Source organism: Fukomys damarensis, unplaced genomic scaffold (assembly GCF_012274545.1).
Source record: "Fukomys damarensis isolate Sample0158 unplaced genomic scaffold, DMR_v1.0_HiC HiC_scaffold_35, whole genome shotgun sequence".
Classification (NCBI taxonomy): Eukaryota; Metazoa; Chordata; class Mammalia; order Rodentia; family Bathyergidae; genus Fukomys; species Fukomys damarensis.
In genome coordinates this window covers 56095985-56102169 of record NW_022900947.1, presented here as the reverse complement: position 1 = coordinate 56102169, position 6185 = coordinate 56095985, and positions in this window count along the sequence as shown.

Here is a 6185-nt window from a genome sequence, read left to right as displayed (position 1 = left end):
GCAACCCACTTTCTGGGCCCCCTTTTGCCTCTCTTAGACAGAGGCTATCTTTAACTCAATAAATATTTCCTACACTGAACCTCCATTATTCCTAGAATTCATTCTTCAGTTTTAGAGAAAATGAACTCAGTGTATAACCCATTTAATAGGTTGGAAGTTATAATATAACTCATTCCTAAAGTATTATAAGAAATGTGTTCTGGGCAGTTTCAATTAGAAATAATTATGACCCTTTGAGATGTAATATAACACAGACAAAAATTTATTGTAGCTATAACATCTTGAATGTGTTACAGTAGACACAAGGAAATTTCCAGAGCAATAATGAAGCAAGGTGGTAGAATAAGATATGATCCCCCAAGTAAAAAAAGATTTGGTAACCATCAGTGGACCAGTGTTCATGTGTCACTTTAGGACAGATAGAAGCTTATCTAGGATGTGTGAATATGGATTAAGGACATGTGGTAACTAATTTATTCCAATAATTGGTTTGGCATAGTTCTGAATATGGATAGTGGGAAGGCCCACCCAGTATGTGGGTAGCACCAACCAATATGCTCATAGCCTAAAAGGATAAAAAGAAAAGAAAGGCTTTGTGCTGCTGCTGCCTCCTGCCTGCCTTGACATGGACTGTTTCTCCTCTCCCAGGCCTCTCTTCCATGCCACACTTCATGGGAAGGTAGCTGACTATGGACTGGAATATTTACGAACTGTGAGCTAAAAGGAAACCTTTTCTCCTTTAACTTGTGGAGTTGAGTATTTGGTCCCAACAATGAGGATGTAGCTAAAACACACCAGATAGCAACAAAACATTCATTCTTCTTAGGATGTTCTCCAAGATAAATTAAATGTTACATAAAAAAACAAGCCTAAACAAATTTAAGATTGAAATCATCCAAAATATATTTTCAATAATAATGGAATGAAGCTGCAAATCTATAATTGGAAGTGGGAAATTCCAAATACATATAACCTAAATAACATGCTCTTAAAATAAATAAAAAGAATGTATCTTAAGACAAATGAAGACACAACCAATCAAAATATAGAGAATTCAGAAAAAGCAATGTGATAAGGGAAGTTACTAGCATTAAATGCTTACATTAAAAAAGAAAGATTGCAAACAATCTTACTATGAAACAATGAGAAAAAAAAGAACATGCTAAACCACAAATTAACAGAAAGAAGGAATAATGAAGACCAGAGCAGAAGTAAAAAAAATAGAGAATAGAAAATAATTTTAAACATCAGTGAAACTGACTTCTTTCTGTAAAACATCAACAAACTACTAGCTACACTAAGAAAGAAAATTTAAATGATAGATGAAAGAGAAGGCATTATAACTGAGTCCATAGTAATTAAAGTTATAACAAGAACTACTGTGAACAATTATACTAGAACAAAATGAACAGCCTAGTAGAAATTAAGAAATTACTGGAAACACACTACCTTTCAAAAATTGATAAAAGACAAAAATAAAGGTTAAACAAACTAATAACAAGACTGAAGTAGTAAAAAATTAAATAAATAAACTCACAACAAAGACAAGCCCAGAAACAAATAACTCTTTACCAAGAACTCTGTCAAATATTTAAAGAATAATTAATACCAACATTTTACATTTTTATTACTGCATATGTATTGTACATAATATAAGTTTCATGAGGTATATTCCTTCTTTGACCTTATCATATCCTTCACCCTCTGGCCCCTTCCTCTTCTTTGATATTCCCCCTCTACTTTCCTTTTAATTTTGCTTTTATTAGTATGTATCTGCAGTACATAATATTTATATCCATCTTCAGGGGTATGTACATGCACATAATATATCTCAATTCTTTTTATTCCTCTTCCTATAGTCTCCCTCCCTAAATTCCTTCCCATTTCCAACAGATTTATTTCTCTGTTTCCTATTACATATCTTTTACTTTTGTTTTTGAAATTATTTATATTTTGGGCTTCTTATATAGAAGGAGTTATATATAAACTTGTGTGTGTCTCATTTATTTTTACTTAAAATTATGGTCTTAAGGTGCAACTGCTTTCCTACATATGACTCAAATTTATCCTTCTTTATTACAGAGTAGTACTCTGTTGTATTCAAAAAGCACATTTTCTTTATCCATTCATCGCTGATGAATAGACTGCTTCTGAGTTTTAGCTCTCATAACATATGCTGCTATAAATGTGAGTATATGTGTATCTTGTCCTTTTTTAGATTCCACATAGGATACTTGTATTTCTGCCTGGCTTATCTTGTTTGATATTATAACCTCCATATCATTTTTCTTTGTGCCTAAATACTATCCATTGTACATATGTACCATGTTTATCCATTCATCTATTGACAGGTACATAAGCCAATTTCTTGGCTTATGTGACTTGTACCGGAATAAGCATGGACATAAATCTATCTCTATAGTATGGGGACATAAATTCTTTCAGATATCTACTAAGAAGATTTATAGATGAGTCATATGGTGATTTTAATTATATGAGGGACCTCCATATAAATTTCCAAAATGGCCATACTAATTTATATTTCTACCAACCTTGTATACAGATCCCTTTTCTCCCTTCATCCTATATTCTTGCCAATATTTATGGTGGGTGGGTGTGTATTGTGTGTGTGTGTGTGTGTGTGTGTGTGTAGCATAGTATAGTGTAGTTTAGCATGTGTATATGTCTCTCGATGACAACTATTCCAATTGGGGTGAGATGGAATAACAGTGTAGTTTTGATTTGCATTTCCTTGGTAACTACAATGTGGAATAATTTTTCATATAATTATTGGCCATTTCTGCCTCTTGTTTTGAGAAGTGTCTTCTGTTTTGTTCATTTACCCAAGTACAGACTGGGCTGCTTGACATATTTATGCATGGTTTTTCAGTCCTTTATATATTCTGGATATTAATCTTCCATTGGATGAACGGCTGCAAAAATTTCCTCCTATTCTGCAGGCTGTCTCTGTCTTCTATTTTTTTTCCTTTGCTATTCAGAAGCTTTTCAATTTGATGTATTTCCGTTTGTTGTTTTTTCTATTATTTGCTAAACTATTGAAATCCTTTTGAAAAAATCCTTGCCTGTGCCTAGATGTGAAAGTGCTTCTTAAATTATTACCCCAACTAAGACACTTCCAGACTCATCTTTCAGGGTAGCATCATACTATGATACCAAAGCCACAAAATGATTTCACAAAAAAGAAAACTAGCCAGTCACGGTGGGGTATGACTATAATCCCAGCACTGTAGAAGGCTGAAGCAGGGAGGGTAGCAATTTCAAGCTTGACGTGGGCAACTTAATGACATTGTGAGACTCTGTCTCAAAATAAATTTAAAACATTAAACAAAACGAGGGTGATATAGTTCAGTGCAAATGTTCTGTGTTCTATCCCACTACTATAAAAAGAAAAGGGAAGAAAGAAAAGAAACTAGAGATCAATATTTATAATGAATAATGGTAAAAAAATCTCAGTAAAATATTGGCAATGCAAAATAGCAAATGAGAAGCACTTACCCAGCCATGGGGATACATGCCTATAATCCTAGCACTCTGGTTTGCTAAGCCAGAAGAATCTCAATTTTGAGCCCAGCCTGGGCAACTAACTCAGTGTCTCAAAACTTTAAAAAAGAATTTATAGTCCACTCCAGTATACAGCCTATTTTGGAGAAAATTCCTTGTCCTGCAGAGAAGACTGTGTACTCTGTTGTAGTAGGGTATAACGTTCATAGTTATCTATTTAGTCTGTACGTTCAGCAGTACAGTTCAACTCTGGTAGTTATTGATTCAGTTCAATTGATTGGTTCAGTTGATCTGAACAAAAATGGAGTATTGAGGCCACCTCTATGATTGTTTTAGTATTTCCTTGGTCTTTTATGTACATTTGCATTTGTTTTAGGAAGACAGATGCTCCGGTACTCAGTAGATATATATTTATAAAGGTTATCTCTTTTTGGTTGACTATTCTCTTCACTAGGACATAGTAACTCTGTTTGTCTCTTCTGATAAATTTAGCTTGAAGTTTACAATGTCTGAGAATAAAATTGCTACCCCTGCTTGTTCTGGGGTTCTGATGCATGGATTGCTTTCCATTCTTTCATGTTGTATTCTATAAATATCTTTTTTTATTAGATGAGCTTTTTAAAATGCAACAAAGTGTTGGTATCTGCTTTTTCATCTAAGCAGCCAATCTATGTCTTAAAATTGGGGAGTTATTACTGTGGGTGTTAATTGATTCCTATTATTGTGCTCTTTCTCTGTTGATTATTTAGTCTTGCTTTTCTGTTTATTCATCACAATTGATGTATTAATTCCATCTGGATTTTCTGCTTTGTTGGTTTCATTGTATCTGTATAGGATGGTCTTGAGTGTTTTCTGGACTGCTGGTTTTATTCAGAACTCTCTTGGATTGTTCTTTGTTATGGAATGTTCTTATTTCTCCATCAATTTTTTTTAAAAAGATTTGCCAGATTTGTTAATCTGGGTTGACAGTTGTTTTATTTTAGGACTTAAAATACTTCACTCCTATCTCTTTAGGCCTTTAGAGTCTGTGCTGAAAAATCTGCTTAAATAAATATTAAAAAATTCAGATCACTCCATGCTTACTATTATACTGTAATGGAATGAAAACAGAAATAAATCACAGAAGAAACCACAAAACATTTAGAAACTCCTGGAAACTTAATAACACACTCCTTAATAACACATCCAATGGGTCATAGAAAATTCAAGGAATAAATTAAATAATTTTTGAACGCTATTTACAACTCACCAGCTATGTGCAACCTACAATACTAGTACAACACACCATAACTTATGGGACATAATGAAAGCAATCTTAAGAGGGAAAGGTTATTGCAGTCATTATTCACATTAGAAAAACAGACAGAGCTCAAATAAACAAACTGGTGCGGTATCGCAAGATACTAGAGAAAACAATAATTATCCAAGCCAAAATCAAAATTAATGAAGGAAATTATAAACATCAGAGCAGAAATTAATGAAATTACAAGTAAAAAATGAAAAGAATCAATGAATTGAAGAGCTGTTTCTTTCAAACCATAAACAAAATAGATAAACCCTTAGTCAAACTTACCAAAAAAGAAAAAAAAAAGACTACACCAACACAATTAGAAATGAAAAAGTCAAAAATCACTATGGATACCCTCGAAATCCAGAAGATAACTACTATGAATAACTGAATTCCAACAAATTGGAAAATCTTGAAGAAATAGATGGATTCCTAGACCTTATGAATTCCCAAGATTAAACCAGGAAGACATAAAATTTTTAACAATTCACAAAGCAATGAAATTGAAGCAGTCATTTTTAAAAATCTGTCAACTAAAAAAAGCCCAGGATTTAATGGATTCCACAAAACCTTAAAGAATGTTATATTAACAATACTCAAACTCTTCAATGAAATTGAAAGAGAAGGAATGCTTCAAAACTAATTTCTGGAAGTCATAATCAATCTGATCCCAAAACCAAAGATTCAGCTACAAAACTAGAGGCCAATCTCAATGAAAACAGGTGCAAAAATCTTCAATAAGTTATTGGCAAATAGAATACAATACCTCATCAAAAAGATAATATGTCATGACCAATAGATTTCATCCCAGTGTTTCAAAGATGATTCAAGATATACAGATAAATAAATGTAATACACCACATAAACAAAAGCAAAAAAAAATGATCCTATCAGTAGATGTAAAAGAAACTTGACAATATCCAACACCTCTTCACAGAAAAATCCTGAATTTGGTAAAAGCTATTTATGACAAACCAATAGCCAACATCATATTAAATAGGCAACTGAAAGCCTTCTCTCTAAAATCGGGAACAAGTATGTCCACTATCACCACTTCTGTTTAATATAGTACTTGTAGCCGGGAGTGGACGTGGTGGCGCACGCCTATAATCCCAGCACTCGGGAGGCTAAGGCAGGAAGATCGCTGTGAGTTCAAGACCAGCCTGGTTTACATAGTGAATTCCAGAGAAGCCTGAACTATGTAGTGAGAACCTGTCACACACACACACACACACACACACACACACACACACACACACACAAATGTATATATATATATATAGTATTTGCAATTTTAGCCTAAGAAATTGGGTGAGATAAAGAAACAAAAGGGATACATATAATACATATAAGAAAGGAAGAAATCAAGTCATCA